The sequence below is a fragment of the Solanum dulcamara genome, chromosome 2 (genome assembly GCF_947179165.1).
Source record: "Solanum dulcamara chromosome 2, daSolDulc1.2, whole genome shotgun sequence".
NCBI lineage: Eukaryota > Viridiplantae > Streptophyta > Magnoliopsida > Solanales > Solanaceae > Solanum > Solanum dulcamara.
This window is the reverse complement of record NC_077238.1, coordinates 8,747,310-8,771,447: the sequence shown is the minus strand read 5'-3', so window position 1 is coordinate 8,771,447 and position 24,138 is coordinate 8,747,310. Positions and strand designations below refer to the sequence as shown.

The following is a 24,138-nucleotide window of genomic DNA, read 5'->3' as shown; positions in this document are numbered from 1 at the left end:
TTAACTCTTAAAAGATATATTTAACAATAGTTATTATTATCGTTAATTAATTATCGATAAAAATTATATTTGGTGTAGTGCACTGACTACTTGCGTTTATTTATCATATCATTTTTTTAATGGAAAAGTTGCATTTCTCATTTGTGTTTGTGACGACCCCTCTCTGGACCCACATATTCAGGTATTGTCTATGCCAGGGTCAACCAGTTCATCCCTTCCTTCACCTTGCAGGGCTTCGTGGGAATCAAACCCAGAACCTCAGGCTCCTTTACATCCACCTCAGGGGATCGCCTTTCACCAAATGCAGGGTAAAGGAAGGGATGAACTGTATGATCCTGGCATGGACAATACCTGAATATGAGGGCCCAGAGAGGGGATCGTCACAAAAAAGGCTGCAGCTCAATTGGTGAAAGGTGATGCTCTGAGGTGGATGTAAAGGAGCTTGAGGTTCTGAGTTCGATTCCCACGAAGCCCTATAGGGTGAAGGAAGGGATGAACTGCTGACCCTAACATAGACAATACCTGAATATGTGGGCCCAGAGAGGAAATTGTCACAAAAAAGGCTGCAACTCAATTGGTGAAAGGCAATCCCCGTAAAGGAGCTTGAGGTTTCGGGTTCGATTCCCATAAAACTCTGCATGGTGAAGGAAGGGATGAACTGACTGATCCTGATATAGAAAGAAAGTGTGTCTCGGAATGTTGCAGAACAATAATGTATATAAAAAAAAGTCAACTTTTATATTCTTATGAGGTTTGAAGGGGGCTCGGGGAGGAATGAGGAATCATGGCTATACAAGGGATGTATATATAAGATTTCAACTTTTCTTAGTTTCCTTTTTAGTTTAAAAAATAATATCTTTTTTGGTAACTCATTGATCTCAATTTTTTTGTGGCATCTTTAAGATAACAAGATTAAAGAATATTTTGATACATTTCACATATCTTTAATTTTAGACCATAAATTTCAAATTTTTTTATTTATTTTCATAAATTTCCTGTTAAATTAAAACCAGACAAATGAATCAAAGCGGATGAAGTATGAGTTAAGTTTAAGTGAATTCAATTGTTTTGGCACAAACCTTGTTTGTGTATTAGGAAATCTGTTAAATATGTAAAAAAAAAAAATTAAAAATATAAATTTCGAACCCAATAATGCAAATGGTTGATTATAAGGTTTATTAATACGCAAAATTTATAATGTTCAAATTCTAGATTCGCCTGTGTGTAGGGGTTTTCACGGTTTGGGTAAAGCTCAATTCGAACCGAATCGAATCAAACCGAATAAATAAATTGATTTTAGTTTGAATTGGTTTGGTTTTACATTTTTAAAACTTGATAATATTTTTTTGATTTTGGTTTTGAGTTTGTTCAAAAAATCAAAGAAATAACCGAGTCAACAAATTAAATACATATTTTTTTTGTAATTATAGATACATAATATATTATTTTTTATGAATAATTTAAAATATCTTATATATGTTACATTAATTTTTTTTAATAATTTAAGTTTTTTTAAGGGGTAATTACGTCACATGGCCATTCGGCAAAAATAATTACCAAAAAATGGTCATTCATTGTATATGCATTATAATCAGTGTATATTTCATGTATAGTCAAAGTATATTTAGTTTTTGAGAGTATCTGTGACACCTCAAAATTTCTACGCTAAGATTCAGATCGTTCTTCGTATGCGTATAGGCTTGAACTCGAAAGTTTCAAAATGTATATATGATCTATGATTGATTCATATGTATTTAAAGTATATTAGATGTGATTTAGGGTCATGAGGGATCCCAAAAATCAAGCCAAGTCCAAAGAATTCCTCTCGGCTAAGTTTCCAAATGAGTTCGTATAAGGGTCAACTTCAAACGACCACATCTCCTAAAATATAATGAATTGGGTGGCCCATGACCTATCAAATTAAATGTCTTTGAGTCTTCTTTCCAATTCCACTAAGATTGTATTTTTTCGAGTTCGTAGTCAAAAGTTATGCTTGGTCGAACAGAGAGGACCTGCAGCGAACTTTGGCCGATTTCCAGATTTTGTAGGGGTATTTTGGGAAAATTACCTAATACCTATATATACGAACTTGGAACGTTTTGGGATCACTTTTGCAGTCTTCTCACCTCCAAAGAACCCTAATCTTTATCCTCATCTCTTCCAAATCATCTCCAACAAGATTTGCCAAAAAAATAATAATCAAGGATTTAAGTTTTCCATTGAAGACCTAACATCAAGGTTTCTTCAAAATCTACTCTAAGGTATATAAGGCTACTAAAAATATGGATTGAATTCACCATGTTCCCTACATCTTCTTTGAATTGGGTTTTCTTGATATATTTATGTCCTAATGAGTTTATACATCTATTAACTTGATTTTGTTATGTTGATATTGATAAGTTGAGAAATTGATAAATGCTTCATGTTTGATATGAGTTGATTGATATGAGTTGTTATACATATTTTGTTATGTCTAAGAGTTGATTGATATAAGTTGTTATACATATTTTGTTATGTCTAAGAATTGGTTGATATGAGTTGTTAAACATATTTTTGTTATAAATTTAAATATTTGAGTATCCTAAATTGTTGAGTTAAAGTCTTGGTGAGTCATGATTTAGCCCCAAAAGATTGGCTAAATGAATGGAGAAATGATTGGATAGAATTAAATATTATCATAATTACATATCTAAACTACTCTTGGAAAAATATGATTGGGGTTGATTGGATAATATGATTGGTCAAGAGGCTTGATTTGGGATAGAATTGATGAATTGACAAGGGTCCAAATGAGACTGGTCGATATGATTAGATTAAATTGATTTGATAGAGTTTTATGAGCATTGAGTCTTGGGAGGAGTATCGAGCACCGAATTGGGTAAGAGTCCAATAACGACGTCGCCAAACGTAGGACCCTATTGGACCGTTAAAGTCGGGTGTTTCCCAAATTACTGTCCTGATATAATAAGACTTGATTGGTTATGGATCCATGATTTTTTGATTCGTTCTTACCCTGGCAAGGTATGAATGGACGTGGCAACAACATTGGCTTATTGTACTATCACTGGCTCATAAGTGATGGTTGTTGGATAAGAGAAACTCTCATATAGGTCTTAATAGTACTCTGAGTCGGATTGGGATAGATTGGGTTGAATTGTATGGGATTGGTCTTGTATAAATCATATATTCTTGTTTAGACTCAGGATATCTTGATTGAGTTGTTTCTTCTTCTGAGTTGAGGTTCCAAGTTGATTTGATTCTACCTTGATGTCTGTTTCATTCGTCCATTGTACATAATCGTACATTCCACGTACTGACGTCATTTGGCCTGCACCGTTGAAGATTTATTCACTTCCAGCTAGTTGGTAAGTCCTTCTTATTTTCGGAGGATACCACAGTTATCTTTTCAGCTTTGAGTTAGTTTTTCTTTATTTTGATTTGTGGTATCCATGAACCTGTCATTAGCACCTCTTATATTGTTGATAGAGGCTTTATAGACTAGAGTGTGGATGAAGCTGAATTGTTTCGTTGTGACTAGTTTTATTTTTACTAGTTGTTGAATGGAGATGTGCTTGGCCTTTGGCCTTATTATGAATAGTATTCTTATGATTTGAGTCTTCCACTGATAGAACGTGACTGCATGAAAGTGTGATTGGACCAAGTGGTTCGCTTGAAGGCCAGAAATGGTTTTCAAGTGCCGGCCACGTCTAGGTTACCCTCCCAAGGCGTGATAGTATCATAGTACATATTCAGTGTATAGCTCATATATAAGTAATGTAAATAAAACATGGCTATATTTATTAGGTGTCCCTAACTTGTTAGATTTTATATGCTACGCATTGAGATGGAATCACTGATACGATATGCCTACTTAGTTAAATGTCATGGAGAACATAGTCCTAGTTACTTTCTCATATTATTTACAACTCTAAGTCTGTTTTATTGTGCTATTGCGAACACTGTTACTTAGAATTAAACGCAAAACCTAGTTTACTATATGCATTTTTATTTTGGGAAATATTGACTACAACAGAACATAAGTGCTAGTGGACTTATTTCCTCCGCATTTTCTTTGGAATTGACCCCAATCTAGTTGAGTTCTATATATGACAACAACTGCTTTATACTTCTTAATTGAGGTATAAGTTTGGGCGTATCAATCGTCTAATTCCTATTGAGTGGCCCCTAATGCTAAAAAAGTGGCGTGCACCATGCAGATGCTACACATACTGTTCCCCAATTTGTTACAGAAGGTCCGATAAATGTTTTGCAAAAAAGTTGATCATAAGTCATATCACCAAAAAATTAATGGGCTAACACACAAGAAAAATAGAGAAAATTATCTAATTCCTGTTGAGTGACCCCTAAATGTTAAGAAAATGACGTGAATCATGTCAAAACTACACGTATTGTTCCCCTAAGTCATTACATAGGATTATTTAAAGATTTTGCAAAAAACATAACCAAATGACATATCACCAAAAAATTCATGGGCTAACACATATGAAAGATTGAGAAAATCACATAATTCATGTTGAGTGGTCCCTAAATCTAAGAAAGTGGTGTGGATCATGACGAGGCTACACATACTGTTCTTCAGGTCGTTACGGAGGGTCTTATAAGGGTTTTACAAAAAATTGACTGAAAGTCATATCACTAAAGAATTCATGAGCTAAAATACACGAAAACTAAGAAAATCACCTTATTCCTCCTGAGTGATCCCTAAATGCTAAGAAAGTGGCATCAATCATGACGATGGGCTAACACACACGAAATATTGAGAAAATCGCCCAATTCTTATTGGGTGACCTTAAATGCTAAGAAAATGGCGTGGATCATCCCGAGGTTACATGTACTGTTCTCCCAGATCGTTATGGAGGATCGTGTAAATGTTTTTGGAAAGTGAATAGAACAACTATGAACTAACTAGGAAAATTCCCATTGGGGACATCCGATAAAAAATAATGGCAAAACCCATCGATGTCTCCCTAAATTTGGCACCAAGTTTCACTTAGACACCTAAATTAGGAGATGTTCATTTTAGACACCTCAAGTAAGGGTCAAATATGTCATCTTGACACTTTTTACACAGTTGGCACCTCGCGTGTTTTCCACCTATCTGAGGCGCGTAGAAGCTTTTTTTCGTAATTTTTTTTTTGTTTTTCTTCTTCTCATTTTTTAATATTGTTACATATATCCATCAGTATTTACAGTTACTTGTTTTAGTTCTTGTTACTTTTAAATTCTTAAGTTTATTTTTTATGCCTGGATTTCTGTCAAGATTTTTTGACGACTTAACCATCTTCCGGAAAAAAAAACTCGAACAACGAAACATATCAATTTTGGAGAAGATGATGGTGGGGTGGGTGGTGTTTGAAGACCACTGATAGGGTGTGGGGGTGGGGGTTAATTAGTGAGTAATTTTAGATTTGTACTAATCTTGCCGAAAAAAATGAAGGTTCGTCAGATTTTTTGACTCAATTTAATTTATATTTTCATTTGCCATTATAGCTCCATATTTTCCTCTTTAGATGATATGTATAGCGTTGGGTGGGTGTTGGAGGAGAAGAAGATCTGGTGGGGTGGGGGAGGGGTTGGGGTTGGAGAAGATGACGACAGGATGGGGGTTGGGTGGGTGGGGTTGGAGAAGATGACGGCGGGGTGGGTGGGGGTTAATAATTGTTAATTTTTATTTTTTTTTGGATAAAAAAAGTCACGACCCAACCAAGTAGGCCGCGACTGGGGTCTGACCTGGACCCCCTTACGTGTATCTACTAGTTACACTTAAGTTGAACCGTATGTGATGTGATACTATACACATACGTCAATGGGTCAAAAACTTTTTCATATATATATAGCCTCTTTCACCTGTATCATAACAAGAAAGGGCACGCAAGCCGATGAGGCTGTCATAACATGAAAACATTTGCAATACGTCGTATGAGTACAATTGGAACAAACTTACAAATAACCCACATATACATGTCTACAGACCTCTAAGAGTAATAACTGCATCATATGGCGGGACAGGGTCTCCACCGTACCCCTGAATAAGTAAATATGTACATCAAATGACCAGTATCAAAAATTAGGCTCCAGAACAGTGGAGCATTCCCAACATAGCTGAGAGGAAATCCTAAGCTGACGAATCTCCAAAATGAACATCTGTACCTGCGGGCATGAAACGCAGCCCCCCGAGTAAAGGGGGTCAGTACGATATATGTACTGAGTATGTAAAGCATAACACATCACACTGTTCAACTTAAGTGTAACTAGTAGATATGCGTAAGGGGGTCCAGGTCGGACCCCAGTCGCGGCCTACGGGGTTGGATCGGCGGGGTGGGTGGGGGTTAATAGTTGTTAAATTTTTTTTTGGATAAAAAAAATGCCATGTGTCATCAAATTATTGGTCATTTTTTCTATTCAAAAGTCATTATATATATATATGCTACGTGTCTTTATTTAATTTGTTGTTTTTGACACGTCAGACGAGTGTATTACACACACTTAATATATTTTGGTGATCTTCAAAAAAATGTCAAGATGACACATTCGACCCCTACTTGAGGTGTCTAAAATGAACATCTCCTGGCTTAGGTGTCTAAGTGAAAGTTGGTGCCAACTTTAGGGGGTCATCGATGGGTTTCGCCAAAAATAATTTTAAAAAAATCATTTTCAAGATCTAATTAATCTTGTCGCAAAATTTTTTTGGGAAAAATGAAACACCTAACCGGATGAGCTACCAGACTTTTTATTACAAGCAGTGTCACTTCATTATATTTATCCATTTGTTTTTTTTTGCCTTTCTATTATATATAAGCATTTAAAAAAAAATAATCCAAGTAAGCGGAGACACCCATTAGCCTAAGGTAAATCCACCTTGATAGCGGATGATGGTAGGTGCCTCTTTGCTGATTGATTTGTTTTTCTATTTTCCACCGTGTCTGTTAATTTTATTTCTGTATATGATTAATAAATAATCGAACCATAACCGATAACAATCAAATCGATAAATGTGTATTATATTTGATTTGATTTGGTTTATATAATTTAAAATTTGATTAAATTGGTTTGGTTATGATTTGACCAGTAACCGACTCATGAACACAATGTTGGATTTGGAAAAAAAACATTATAAGAACACAAAACTCAGAAATACACTTGTTCAAACCAAGTAAAGGTGAAACATTAGTGCTTTAATCAGCTTTAATGTGAAGTTTACAATAATAAGTGAGCAAGAACTGGAGATGAGTTACATAACCTAAGTTCTTTCAATCAAAATGTGATAGAGTTATGAATTTTTATTCTACAGGGGAAGCGCCAATCATTAATCCTTTGTCATTCCAGCAAACTCTGCTCAAAACATTTGTTGCACACTTTGGTTTAATTTTTAGTGAACATAGCTCTATGTTTCTCAATTTTCATCTTTAGTCCATCTTTATCTGCTCCAACAATCTTGTCAACAACCTTCCCCTTCTTTATCAGCACGAACGTTGGCATCGCTTGAACCCCATATTCCTGAGCTACGTCCTGTTTATAATTCAACCAAGATGTAAGAAATTAGTATCAATCGAGATATCAAACGAGCTTGGGGTTGTTTTCAGAGATGGTCACTCTACCAATAGTTATTATCTCAGAATATCGTATTTCTTTATGATTCCAACTTTCTTCAATTAAAAAAAGTGACATTTTGAGATAATAACTATTATTTGAATGACCCTATGAGAAATCAACTCGATGAGTATAAAAAAAAATAGAGAAGGATTGTGATGTTAAGAATTCATACATCCAATTCATCAACATCAATCTTGATAAACTCAACATCTGTATATTTAGCAGCAAAGTCATTAAGAATTGGCTCCATGTATTTTGCAAGGGCCACACCATGTAGCTGTGAAGTCAATAACAACCTAGTAACAACAGAACAAAAATATCCAATGATTAGAGTACCCTCTAATATACAATGAATTTTAACTTTTATATACTGATAGTGTAAAAGATTTGCTTACATTATCAGATCGCAAAAAGATAATTACATACTTACATTGTAACTTCAATAAAAACTAAGATCAGTCATATGAAAAATAAGACAGGTTTCATGCCATAACAAGTTAAATTAGAGTGATATCTAGCATAAGGAATTTTTTTACACAATTCTTGTATATTAGTTAGAGTTTAGTTATATGCCCCTTCAGTGTAAATACAGAAATTTACACCAACAGATCATCCAAAGAATATTTATATGCACACCGCTTAAAATATGGGGTTAGTAATCTTGAAAATAAAGCAGCTTACCTGCTATAACATGTAAAGATGACTTGATAAGGTCAAAACTTCTTATACTGACGATATAGATAACTTAAACTCTAAGTTAAAACTATATACAATATCTCATTAGAGAAACTAGGAGAAAATTATTTCTTGCAAAATGGTTACCAATTTGTTTGTATCTTTCAAAGAATCAAAATGGAGCTTCCATTTTTTTGAAGAGTGGAAAGCAATGACTTGAGACCTCTTGATTTGTGGTGTGATTGGCATATTATGAACTTCATGCAAAGTAGTTGAGTAGTTAGCACCCATTTTTCCCTTAATTTTTTTGCTCTTCAACTTCTGTTTTTTGATAGATTTTCTTTGGCTTGATGTTGTAATTCAGAATTTTTCTTGGACCTGTAACGATTTGTCCCTGTCATTAGGAATAGCCCAATGAGGAAGGATTTTGGGCCAGAAAACTTTGGATAGTAACTTCAAAAAAATTTAGCCTAGGCCAGACTTGGATGAATTTTGAGTTAGGTGAAGTCTAGCATGATCATGTGAATAATGGGAGATCAAATCTCTAATTTGATTAGACAGGCTGATAGCCAAGATGATATGAACCATTTACGGCTTCGTAGAATCCCATTCGGGCGAGTAAAACTCCCGAAATCGAAGTTGGCGTGAATGGTATATTTTAATACATCCTTGGAAGGGGGTGTGATGTGAAATGGGGGATTAGAGCACAAACTACGAGCTCACTGTTTCCACATATCCCGCCAGAGTGGGGTAGTCGTGACTTAAGTAGTGGGTAAGTCCGAAAATGGTCTTTTTCTGCAAAATTAGTTTCTAAGACTTTAAGAGGAGACCCAGGGCGAATTCAATCAATTTCCCACGGATTTCCAAGGTTAAGGTAAGGATTTTACTCCCTAAATTCATCCTTTGATTTCTAGAACCTAGAATTTATGGTTGATAATCATTAGGGGAGGGTTTGAATTGAAAACTAATAGTGGAAAATAGCCCTAGGGTGGGGTTAGGATCATGAGTTTGGCCTACGGTGTGAATTGTGTTATATTTCATGATAGTTAGGCCATGGTGTTGGTCCTTTATATGTGTTTACTGTTTTTAGACCAAGAACGAGAAGAATGAACTCGAAAAGGGAAAGCTCTTGCATTGTAAGGTTGTTATAGCGTGAATTTGAGGTAAGTGATGGTCTAGTTTCCCATTTGTGTTTCATATACTTGTTAAATTGCTTCATAATATACATGTGTGTATATGAATAGGGAAACCTGCTAGATTATGTGTGAAATTATCACTTGCTGGCCTGTTTTGTGATGAACTTGTTCTTGGCGATATAATGTTGTAAATACTGAATATATTTGTGATTGTGGTATGTTTGGATCGGGTGTCACGTTTTGACACATAATTGGATCAGGTGTCACAGTCTGACACAAAGTTGATTGTTTGTAGGTCCCTTGAGAGGACCCTTGTGTGAAGTTATAGCATGTTGAAAATATAGAGTTATGATATTGCTGAATATGGTTGAACTTGAGATTAGTTGATTTATTCTATGTATGTATATGCCTATTGTGTGGAATTTACTTGTCTATGATCTGCTTACTAGCTAACCACATGATCCTAGTAATAATAATAGTAATAGTAGTAATAATAATAATAATAATAATAATAATAATAATAATAATAATAATAATGTTGTCGTGCCAAGGATCCTGGACTAAAATCTATTTGGTGTGTCATCATAATTCAGAGTTTATTTCTATCAATACCCTCATTATATACACATGGATCTAAATCAGACAATTTATCTGTAGCCTTTACAATATTAGTTACAGGGTTAATTTTTACTCTTTCAACCTGTTTTTCTGCAGATTTAACCGCATGTGTTATTTTTTCAAAATATATGGAAGGAATTAATCCTTCTTGAATACAACTAACATCTGCTCCGCTGTTAATTATAGCTGTGTTAGTAATAGTAAACTCATTATTAATTAAAATAGTACATTTAATATACCATCTATGCGCAGTTACAATCTGTAACATTTCTAAAAATGAATCTGGTTTAGGAGTTTCAATAATTTCATCTATATCCAGAAAATGACCTTCTGTTATACAAAGGAGTTTTATAAATTGAAGTTTTATTATCAGAAAACTGAATACAAATTTTTCCATCAGGATTTTGAGTTATGTGAGAATATTCACTATTAGTCAAGTTATTGGTAACTTGATTGGGTGCTATAACCGATTCTAAAGTCTATGTGGTTGGAAAATTAATTTCTTCCCAACTAATTGGTCTTCTAGTAGTAACTTTTGATTTCGTAAAATTAGTTTCGACTAATATAGTCTGGTTAAATGTATCATGTAATTTACATCGCAGATTTAAAGTAGATAACAGATTGAAATAGATTATATAAGATAAACATATTAACTCAGAACCTGGAACATAGTTATAACCATGTATTTTAACATTTAATGTTAGAGCGTCAAGAATATTAACATCTGACAGTGATAATTGAAGATTAGGTTGTGTATTGAAATAAACTGGACCGTACGCCACAGTTGATTCAATAGAACCCATTAAAGATTGTCTAAAATTTAAATTTCTAGCATCTCTTAGTGCTGCTAGGAAAGTTTCTGGTAACCCTTTAAGAGTTAATGGTTTGAAAACAATTTGAATCATGCCTATATGCATGAAATTATATTTAGACCTATAATGTTCAATAGCTCATTTATTTAATAAACAAATAGTTTGCTCATCTATTACGGGTTGGACCATAAACAGGTGTTTCTGAAGAAATAGGGAAAATATGATGTATTTCAGGCAAAGATCTATATCCAGAAAATGACCTTCTATTATACAGAGGAGTTTTATAAATTGATGTTTTATTATCAGAAAACTGAATACAAATTTTTTCATCAGAATTTTGAGTTATGTGAGGATATTCACTATTAGTCAAGTTATTGGTAACTTGAATAATAATAATAATAATAATAATAATAATAATAATAATAATAATAAGAAGAAGAAGAAGAAGAAGAAGAAGAAAAAGAAAAAGAATAATAATAATAATAATAATAATAATAATAATAATAATAATAAGAAGAAGAAGAAGAAGAAGAAGAAGAAGAAGCAATGCTTACTCAGTTGGGAGTTTCTCTAACCGACAACCATCACTTATGAGTTAGTGATGATACAACGAAGCGATGTCATTGCCACATTCATCCAATACCTTTTCAGGGTAAAGGACATCACCATCTTGGATCCAATCATTGAAATACTCTTTTTGGGACTTAAGAGGTATAGCCTCCATCCTACGCTGGCTACGTAGTTCTGGGGTTTGAGTCAATTAAACTCTTACCCAACTCGGTGCTGAATACTACTCCCAAAATATGTGTTCATATTAACATCATCATCTAGTTTTATTGGAAAAAAATATCAAACTCATCTTATTACCTCTTTATCAACATTACACTTCAAAACATTATTTACATCTCATCAAAATATCTTGCTCAAAACATCATTTACTCAAATTCATTTAAACTCAATTCTTTTGCTCTTTCAAAACTCAATAAAACACATATATAGTATTAATTCAAATCACTCTTTTTGTCAATAAATATTAAAAGCCAACATCTTTATTAAAATACGTGTAAAAATATTCATGAACATCAAATCAATTAGGATTCATAGAAAAGTAGTCATGAACAATAATTCCAATAATATGAGAGATAAAAATAATAATAATCTCAATGCATAAATATACCTAACTCAATAGAAGAAGAATTAATTCATTTAAAATTCAAGATTTGAGTAAAACTCAACTATAACTCAATTACGATGAATTTAAATGTTGGGCGCATGGACAACTCAATCAAATGCTATGAATAGCCTTACATGCCTAAAATTCGAAGCTTTACTCTGAATTGAAGAACTCAATGACCACTCTTGAACTCCTAGCCTTTTCTCCTCGTCGGAGCATTTTGTATACCACTCGGAGTATAAGAATCACCAAAATAATATTTCTACACTAATAAAAACTAGAAATATATTTGGAAATGAGTAAAGAAGTGTATAGAGAGAAGAGTTGCTTGATGAATAAAATGAGAAAATAAGATGGGTATTTATAGGTGTGGAGGAGAGACCCAACAATAAATAAAAATAATTACAAAAGATGATTTTGAGAATTCAATGGAGGATTGTGATCTCATTGATGATGTCATGGGTGATGTCAAATGGATCTAGATCTATCCATGGTTGGTGAGATGAACCTTCTTTTAATGAAATATCCATTTTCAAAGCTGGGTTTGAACAAGATAACTTCCTAATTAGGATTTGGTGTCTCTAAGGATTCTTGTGGTTCCAGAGGATCCAATATGAATTGTAGATATAGAAGTATACTTTCATGTCATTTAAGAATCAACCAATTTGAAGCATCCTACTGTGATATATGATTTTTCTTCTACAAATATTCCATTTCATCACAACATCATATCTTGCAAAAATTAATTTATTTGACCTACGTATCCACTGAATCTAAAGATATGGTCTCATGAAAGTTGTAGGTAATGCCGTTGGAGTTATTCAGAAATTTGAATCACCTAATTTGGACTATTCTATTAAAAGTTATATCCAAAATACAGAAAAAGTATTATTTTTATCGAAAATTAAAATACCACATACAATGTTTTACGGGGTGTTACAAGAAAGAATGATGAGTTTATGACCCTTGAGAAGGGAAGGTGTCACGATACGAATCCGGGTCATGATGGCGCCTACCATAACCTCTGAGTAGGCAAATCAATCCCAAGATGATATGAACCATTTACGGCTTCGTAGAATCCCATTCGGGCGAGTAAAACTCCCGAAATCGAAGTTGGCGTGAATGGTATATTTTAATACATCCTTGGAAGGGGGTGTGATGTGAAATGGGGGATTAGAGCACAAACTACGAGCTCACTGTTTCCACATATCCCGCCAGAGTGGGGTAGTCGTGACTTAAGTAGTGGGTAAGTCCGAAAATGGTCTTTTTCTGCAAAATTAGTTTCTAAGACTTTAAGAGGAGACCCAGGGCGAATTCAATCAATTTCCCACGGATTTCCAAGGTTAAGGTAAGGATTTTACTCCCTAAATTCATCCTTTGATTTCTAGAACCTAGAATTTATGGTTGATAATCATTAGGGGAGGGTTTGAATTGAAAACTAATAGTGGAAAATAGCCCTAGGGTGGGGTTAGGATCATGAGTTTGGCCTACGGTGTGAATTGTGTTATATTTCATGATAGTTAGGCCATGGTGTTGGTCCTTTATATGTGTTTACTGTTTTTAGACCAAGAACGAGAAGAATGAACTCGAAAAGGGAAAGCTCTTGCATTGTAAGGTTGTTATAGCGTGAATTTGAGGTAAGTGATGGTCTAGTTTCCCATTTGTGTTTCATATACTTGTTAAATTGCTTCATAATATACATGTGTGTATATGAATAGGGAAACCTGCTAGATTATGTGTGAAATTATCACTTGCTGGCCTGTTTTGTGATGAACTTGTTCTTGGCGATATAATGTTGTAAATACTGAATATATTTGTGATTGTGGTATGTTTGGATCGGGTGTCACGTTTTGACACATAATTGGATCAGGTGTCACAGTCTGACACAAAGTTGATTGTTTGTAGGTCCCTTGAGAGGACCCTTGTGTGAAGTTATAGCATGTTGAAAATATAGAGTTATGATATTGCTGAATATGGTTGAACTTGAGATTAGTTGATTTATTCTATGTATGTATATGCCTATTGTGTGGAATTTACTTGTCTATGATCTGCTTACTAGCTAACCACATGATCCTAGTAATAATAATAGTAATAGTAGTAATAATAATAATAATAATAATAATAATAATAATAATAATAATAATAATAATAATGTTGTCGTGCCAAGGATCCTGGACTAAAATCTATTTGGTGTGTCATCATAATTCAGAGTTTATTTCTATCAATACCCTCATTATATACACATGGATCTAAATCAGACAATTTATCTGTAGCCTTTACAATATTAGTTACAGGGTTAATTTTTACTCTTTCAACCTGTTTTTCTGCAGATTTAACCGCATGTGTTATTTTTTCAAAATATATGGAAGGAATTAATCCTTCTTGAATACAACTAACATCTGCTCCGCTGTTAATTATAGCTGTGTTAGTAATAGTAAACTCATTATTAATTAAAATAGTACATTTAATATACCATCTATGCGCAGTTACAATCTGTAACATTTCTAAAAATGAATCTGGTTTAGGAGTTTCAATAATTTCATCTATATCCAGAAAATGACCTTCTGTTATACAAAGGAGTTTTATAAATTGAAGTTTTATTATCAGAAAACTGAATACAAATTTTTCCATCAGGATTTTGAGTTATGTGAGAATATTCACTATTAGTCAAGTTATTGGTAACTTGATTGGGTGCTATAACCGATTCTAAAGTCTATGTGGTTGGAAAATTAATTTCTTCCCAACTAATTGGTCTTCTAGTAGTAACTTTTGATTTCGTAAAATTAGTTTCGACTAATATAGTCTGGTTAAATGTATCATGTAATTTACATCGCAGATTTAAAGTAGATAACAGATTGAAATAGATTATATAAGATAAACATATTAACTCAGAACCTGGAACATAGTTATAACCATGTATTTTAACATTTAATGTTAGAGCGTCAAGAATATTAACATCTGACAGTGATAATTGAAGATTAGGTTGTGTATTGAAATAAACTGGACCGTACGCCACAGTTGATTCAATAGAACCCATTAAAGATTGTCTAAAATTTAAATTTCTAGCATCTCTTAGTGCTGCTAGGAAAGTTTCTGGTAACCCTTTAAGAGTTAATGGTTTGAAAACAATTTGAATCATGCCTATATGCATGAAATTATATTTAGACCTATAATGTTCAATAGCTCATTTATTTAATAAACAAATAGTTTGCTCATCTATTACGGGTTGGACCATAAACAGGTGTTTCTGAAGAAATAGGGAAAATATGATGTATTTCAGGCAAAGATCTATATCCAGAAAATGACCTTCTATTATACAGAGGAGTTTTATAAATTGATGTTTTATTATCAGAAAACTGAATACAAATTTTTTCATCAGAATTTTGAGTTATGTGAGGATATTCACTATTAGTCAAGTTATTGGTAACTTGAATAATAATAATAATAATAATAATAATAATAATAATAATAATAATAAGAAGAAGAAGAAGAAGAAGAAGAAGAAAAAGAAAAAGAATAATAATAATAATAATAATAATAATAATAATAATAATAATAAGAAGAAGAAGAAGAAGAAGAAGAAGAAGAAGCAATGCTTACTCAGTTGGGAGTTTCTCTAACCGACAACCATCACTTATGAGTTAGTGATGATACAACGAAGCGATGTCATTGCCACATTCATCCAATACCTTTTCAGGGTAAAGGACATCACCATCTTGGATCCAATCATTGAAATACTCTTTTTGGGACTTAAGAGGTATAGCCTCCATCCTACGCTGGCTACGTAGTTCTGGGGTTTGAGTCAATTAAACTCTTACCCAACTCGGTGCTGAATACTACTCCCAAAATATGTGTTCATATTAACATCATCATCTAGTTTTATTGGAAAAAAATATCAAACTCATCTTATTACCTCTTTATCAACATTACACTTCAAAACATTATTTACATCTCATCAAAATATCTTGCTCAAAACATCATTTACTCAAATTCATTTAAACTCAATTCTTTTGCTCTTTCAAAACTCAATAAAACACATATATAGTATTAATTCAAATCACTCTTTTTGTCAATAAATATTAAAAGCCAACATCTTTATTAAAATACGTGTAAAAATATTCATGAACATCAAATCAATTAGGATTCATAGAAAAGTAGTCATGAACAATAATTCCAATAATATGAGAGATAAAAATAATAATAATCTCAATGCATAAATATACCTAACTCAATAGAAGAAGAATTAATTCATTTAAAATTCAAGATTTGAGTAAAACTCAACTATAACTCAATTACGATGAATTTAAATGTTGGGCGCATGGACAACTCAATCAAATGCTATGAATAGCCTTACATGCCTAAAATTCGAAGCTTTACTCTGAATTGAAGAACTCAATGACCACTCTTGAACTCCTAGCCTTTTCTCCTCGTCGGAGCATTTTGTATACCACTCGGAGTATAAGAATCACCAAAATAATATTTCTACACTAATAAAAACTAGAAATATATTTGGAAATGAGTAAAGAAGTGTATAGAGAGAAGAGTTGCTTGATGAATAAAATGAGAAAATAAGATGGGTATTTATAGGTGTGGAGGAGAGACCCAACAATAAATAAAAATAATTACAAAAGATGATTTTGAGAATTCAATGGAGGATTGTGATCTCATTGATGATGTCATGGGTGATGTCAAATGGATCTAGATCTATCCATGGTTGGTGAGATGAACCTTCTTTTAATGAAATACCCATTTTCAAAGCTGGGTTTGAACAAGATAACTTCCTAATTAGGATTTGGTGTCTCTAAGGATTCTTGTGGTTCCAGAGGATCCAATATGAATTGTAGATATAGAAGTATACTTTCATGTCATTTAAGAATCAACCAATTTGAAGCATCCTACTGTGATATATGATTTTTCTTCTACAAACATTCCATTTCATCACAACATCATATCTTGCAAAAATTAATTTATTTGACCTACGTATCCACTGAATCTAAAGATATGGTCTCATGAAAGTTGTAGGTAATGCCGTTGGAGTTATTCAGAAATTTGAATCACCTAATTTGGACTATTCTATTAAAAGTTATATCCAAAATACAGAAAAAGTATTATTTTTATCGAAAATTAAAATACCACATACAATGTTTTACGGGGTGTTACAAGAAAGAATGATGAGTTTATGACCCTTGAGAAGGGAAGGTGTCACGATACGAATCCGGGTCATGATGGCGCCTACCATAACCTCTGAGTAGGCAAATCAATCCCAAGATGATATGAACCATTTACGGCTTCGTAGAATCCCATTCGGGCGAGTAAAACTCCCGAAATCGAAGTTGGCGTGAATGGTATATTTTAATACATCCTTGGAAGGGGGTGTGATGTGAAATGGGGGATTAGAGCACAAACTACGAGCTCACTGTTTCCACATATCCCGCCAGAGTGGGGTAGTCGTGACTTAAGTAGTGGGTAAGTCCGAAAATGGTCTTTTTCTGCAAAATTAGTTTCTAAGACTTTAAGAGGAGACCCAGGGCGAATTCAATCAATTTCCCACGGATTTCCAAGGTTAAGGTAAGGATTTTACTCCCTAAATTCATCCTTTGATTTCTAGAACCTAGAATTTATGGTTGATAATCATTAGGGGAGGGTTTGAATTGAAAACTAATAGTGGAAAATAGCCCTAGGGTGGGGTTAGGATCATGAGTTTGGCCTACGGTGTGAATTGTGTTATATTTCATGATAGTTAGGCCATGGTGTTGGTCCTTTATATGTGTTTACTGTTTTTAGACCAAGAACGAGAAGAATGAACTCGAAAAGGGAAAGCTCTTGCATTGTAAGGTTGTTATAGCGTGAATTTGAGGTAAGTGATGGTCTAGTTTCCCATTTGTGTTTCATATACTTGTTAAATTGCTTCATAATATACATGTGTGTATATGAATAGGGAAACCTGCTAGATTATGTGTGAAATTATCACTTGCTGGCCTGTTTTGTGATGAACTTGTTCTTGGCGATATAATGTTGTAAATACTGAATATATTTGTGATTGTGGTATGTTTGGATCGGGTGTCACGTTTTGACACATAATTGGATCAGGTGTCACAGTCTGACACAAAGTTGATTGTTTGTAGGTCCCTTGAGAGGACCCTTGTGTGAAGTTATAGCATGTTGAAAATATAGAGTTATGATATTGCTGAATATGGTTGAACTTGAGATTAGTTGATTTATTCTATGTATGTATATGCCTATTGTGTGGAATTTACTTGTCTATGATCTGCTTACTAGCTAACCACATGATCCTAGTAATAATAATAGTAATAGTAGTAATAATAATAATAATAATAATAATAATAATAATAATAATAATAATAATAATAATGTTGTCGTGCCAAGGATCCTGGACTAAAATCTATTTGGTGTGTCATCATAATTCAGAGTTTATTTCTATCAATACCCTCATTATATACACATGGATCTAAATCAGACAATTTATCTGTAGCCTTTACAATATTAGTTACAGGGTTAATTTTTACTCTTTCAACCTGTTTTTCTGCAGATTTAACCGCATGTGTTATTTTTTCAAAATATATGGAAGGAATTAATCCTTCTTGAATACAACTAACATCTGCTCCGCTGTTAATTATAGCTGTGTTAGTAATAGTAAACTCATTATTAATTAAAATAGTACATTTAATATACCATCTATGCGCAGTTACAATCTGTAACATTTCTAAAAATGAATCTGGTTTAGGAGTTTCAATAATTTCATCTATATCCAGAAAATGACCTTCTGTTATACAAAGGAGTTTTATAAATTGAAGTTTTATTATCAGAAAACTGAATACAAATTTTTCCATCAGGATTTTGAGTTATGTGAGAATATTCACTATTAGTCAAGTTATTGGTAACTTGATTGGGTGCTATAACCGATTCTAAAGTCTATGTGGTTGGAAAATTAATTTCTTCCCAACTAATTGGTCTTCTAGTAGTAACTTTTGATTTCGTAAAATTAGTTTCGACTAATATAGTCTGGTTAAATGTATCATGTAATTTACATCGCAGATTTAAAGTAGATAACAGATTGAAATAGATTATATAAGATAAACATATTAACTCAGAACCTGGAACATAGTTATAACCATGTATTTTAACATTTAATGTTAGAGCGTCAAGAATATTAACATCTGACAGTGATAATTGAAGATTAGGTTGTGTATTGAAATAAACTGGACCGTACGCCACAGTTGATTCAATAGAACCCATTAAAGATTGTCTAAAATTTAAATTTCTAGCATCTCTTAGTGCTGCTAGGAAAGTTTCTGGTAACCCTTTAAGAGTTAATGGTTTGAAAACAATTTGAATCATGCCTATATGCATGAAATTATATTTAGACCTATAATGTTCAATAGCTCATTTATTTAATAAACAAATAGTTTGCTCATCTATTACGGGTTGGACCATAAACAGGTGTTTCTGAAGAAATAGGGAAAATATGATGTATTTCAGGCAAAGATCTATATCCAGAAAATGACCTTCTATTATACAGAGGAGTTTTATAAATTGATGTTTTATTATCAGAAAACTGAATACAAATTTTTTCATCAGAATTTTGAGTTATGTGAGGATATTCACTATTAGTCAAGTTATTGGTAACTTGAATAATAATAATAATAATAATAATAATAATAATAATAATAATAATAATAATAATAAGAAGAAGAAGAAGAAGAAGAAGAAGAAAAAGAAAAAGAATAATAATAATAATAATAATAATAATAATAATAATAATAATAAGAAGAAGAAGAAGAAGAAGAAGAAGAAGAAGCAATGCTTACTCAGTTGGGAGTTTCTCTAACCGACAACCATCACTTATGAGTTAGTGATGATACAACGAAGCGATGTCATTGCCACATTCATCCAATACCTTTTCAGGGTAAAGGACATCACCATCTTGGATCCAATCATTGAAATACTCTTTTTGGGACTTAAGAGGTATAGCCTCCATCCTACGCTGGCTACGTAGTTCTGGGGTTTGAGTCAATTAAACTCTTACCCAACTCGGTGCTGAATACTACTCCCAAAATATGTGTTCATATTAACATCATCATCTAGTTTTATTGGAAAAAAATATCAAACTCATCTTATTACCTCTTTATCAACATTACACTTCAAAACATTATTTACATCTCATCAAAATATCTTGCTCAAAACATCATTTACTCAAATTCATTTAAACTCAATTCTTTTGCTCTTTCAAAACTCAATAAAACACATATATAGTATTAATTCAAATCACTCTTTTTGTCAATAAATATTAAAAGCCAACATCTTTATTAAAATACGTGTAAAAATATTCATGAACATCAAATCAATTAGGATTCATAGAAAAGTAGTCATGAACAATAATTCCAATAATATGAGAGATAAAAATAATAATAATCTCAATGCATAAATATACCTAACTCAATAGAAGAAGAATTAATTCATTTAAAATTCAAGATTTGAGTAAAACTCAACTATAACTCAATTACGATGAATTTAAATGTTGGGCGCATGGACAACTCAATCAAATGCTATGAATAGCCTTACATGCCTAAAATTCGAAGCTTTACTCTGAATTGAAGAACTCAATGACCACTCTTGAACTCCTAGCCTTTTCTCCTCGTCGGAGCATTTTGTATACCACTCGGAGTATAAGAATCACCAAAATAATATTTCTACACTAATAAAAACTAGAAATATATTTGGAAATGAGTAAAGAAGTGTATAGAGAGAAGAGTTGCTTGATGAATAAAATGAGAAAATAAGATGGGTATTTATAGGTGTGGAGGAGAGACCCAACAATAAATAAAAATAATTACAAAAGATGATTTTGAGAATTCAATGGAGGATTGTGATCTCATTGATGATGTCATGGGTGATGTCAAATGGATCTAGATCTATCCATGGTTGGTGAGATGAACCTTCTTTTAATGAAATACCCATTTTCAAAGCTGGGTTTGAACAAGATAACTTCCTAATTAGGATTTGGTGTCTCTAAGGATTCTTGTGGTTCCAGAGGATCCAATATGAATTGTAGATATAGAAGTATACTTTCATGTCATTTAAGAATCAACCAATTTGAAGCATCCTACTGTGATATATGATTTTTCTTCTACAAACATTCCATTTCATCACAACATCATATCTTGCAAAAATTAATTTATTTGACCTACGTATCCACTGAATCTAAAGATATGGTCTCATGAAAGTTGTAGGTAATGCCGTTGGAGTTATTCAGAAATTTGAATCACCTAATTTGGACTATTCTATTAAAAGTTATATCCAAAATACAGAAAAAGTATTATTTTTATCGAAAATTAAAATACCACATACAATGTTTTACGGGGTGTTACAAGAAAGAATGATGAGTTTATGACCCTTGAGAAGGGAAGGTGTCACGATACGAATCCGGGTCATGATGGCGCCTACCATAACCTCTGAGTAGGCAAATCAATCCCAAGACAAGCGGAAGACAAATCTCAATCTAATTAAATAATTAATAACAAAGAAGGCGGTTTCTAGGGAATATAACCCAAGAAAATTCAGGCCAAGATATAGATATGTAAATATGATACAAAATATACAAAAGGCCCGATAGTGACCAAAACAAATGATGGACTGACACTAAACCAAACCTCAGACCTGGTGTCACTTGTACAGGAGCTACTAAGTACAAAGCTGACAAAATGTATAAATATACAATACAGATCTGACTGTTCAAAATACAAAAAAATATAATTCAGTGCAAAAGAGGGAATGTAGCAAGTCTTTGAACACCGGGAGCTTACTACAATATGAAACTGGCACTGCTACGGATGATCAGGCGCACGCTGAGGGTGACTCAAACTTGGAGCTACATCAAAAGATACAGAAGTGCAGTATGAGTACCAAAACACGGGGTACCCAGTAGGTATCATAGGCCGATCGAGCTCAGAAAGAATAAAATATATATTAAGTAACACGATGATACTAATAACAATAAAAGAAGAATACAAGCTATAAATACGGGGAAAGAGGCACGTGAATAATCATACTGAAGTCAAGCAAGTCCGACCAATCAAGTAAGCACATCAATAATCTCATCTGATAAAAATATCGAAAGAATACTCAATGTAAACTCGTAGCTAAGGCTCAATATTCTCAAAAATATCATGAAGTGCCCAGAATTTCACGCCTCGTACCTCCCATTAATAGTATTAGTAATCCGAATATGTATCATGGGCCGCCTAGAATTCACACTTCGAGCTTCTCAATAATAATAACCCAAGATATGTATCAACGGGCCACTCGGAATTCACACCTCGAGTTTCTCAATAATAATAATAATAATGACCCAAAGTATGTATCAATGGGTCGCCCGAAATTTACGCCTTGAGCTTCTCAATAGGATTTCCATAATTAAAATACCATCGGTATTTCCTTTAAATCTTCACATTTATTTATAAACCATAATCTTAAAATCACCATTTTTATTCTGTAAAAAGGTTCTTTAACACCGGCGAGGCATATCAATAAAAGTAATAAGTCAAAATCATATATCATTCTAGTTGAGTAGAAATCCCGTCAGAGGTGCCAAATCACTAACCTGAGACTTCGGTGTACAAAAGATACGGCATCCGGCCCAATATTTCATTAGTAAAAGCAAGCAAGATATAGGTATACACCGAGATCACACCAACCGGCAACCAAAACCAAGTAAGTTAAACAACCGACATTCTATGTTCAAATCACCTAGGAGAAAGCTCCAAGGATTCTAATCGATATAAACAAGTCGAGATATCACCTAGGCTAAGGATTCCACGACTAAAACCCCAAACCATTCACTAACGATGATCATCGACTCCCAACTCCTCAATGACTAACAACACCTAAATCCATAACTTAATCATGCATTACTATTCAAAATATACCAATTCTAGCCAAGGTAAGTCTAAAAAGAGTAAGTCATAGCCTACCTCAAACCCGAAATTGCACCCAAACCACTAAATTAGAGTCTTTCCTCTCTAGTCCACCTCCAAATTATGCCACTCTATCAAATTATTGAAGAACATATCAAAACAAGGCCAACGATATCCATATTGCTATAATTACAAATAGAATCAAAATCGGGTCAAAAGTCGACATTGGGACCCGCATACGAAATGAAAAAACCAACACCTTCACAAGGTCCCAAGTAACTCAAAGAACTTATGTCCCAAAAATGGGCACATTTCGAGCAACGAAAGAGCTCAAACAACCCGACTAATTTTAAGCCCTAGTATAGTATTAAAATGCAAGATATAATGAAATTTATTCGATATTTATAAGGTTTTTAGGACGGAAAAAGGTCTCAAAATACTCCCATAAGAATCCTCAATGCACCAAAATAAAAATGATAGAAAATGGTCAGGATTTGCTCCAAAAATCATGTTTTGAAGTGTTGGAAATGTAGAGAAAAGGGCTGGCATAGGGTCTTAAAAGACCTCACTCCTAGGCCTCTCAATATTCTCTACGAATGCGGAGAAAAGCTCCGCAAAGGTGGAAATCAGCAAGCTGACTCTTCGCGAACGTGGAGTACAACCATCCTTACCTCTGGGAACGCGGCCAAAGGCCTGCGGACGCAGAGAGAAAAATACTCGACCTCCACAAATGCGGCCAGGGGCCCACGGACGCGGAGAGTAAATTTGAGGTACACCAGCAGCTGTGTTGGTGCATTTCACTAAGGGAAACAAGTCTCTCAACGGGGCTCGAAACTCATTCAAAATGTCGTCGACACGAACGAACCATGCTACCTAACTAGAAATGACATTTTGGACTCAATGAAATCGACGGATTTTCCAACGGAGGTCGTTTCAATAGAATGTTGACCCAAGTCAAAGGAGTTTTAAAGAAAACACTTAATAAGCACAAATGGACAAGAACTTATTTTGATCACCTCGAAAACCGAACTAAAAGTCATTCTAGACCAAACTTGGCATTTTAGAGCTAACAACGCTGATGGAATTTTTATACGAGTGCGTTAAATCAAAAAGTTAACCAAAGTCAAACTTGGCTAAAACTTTAAAATTAAAACGCCTAATCGCATAAACTCAAA

The 24,138-nt window shown here is 33.4% G+C and overlaps 1 pseudogene; it reads right to left on the bottom strand.

Annotated features, from left to right (window-relative positions):
• Window positions 1–7,383: 7,383 nt before the first annotated feature.
• LOC129879844 (thioredoxin H2-like) lies at window positions 7,384–8,580 on the bottom strand (annotated as a pseudogene).
• Window positions 8,581–24,138: the final 15,558 nt, after the last annotated feature.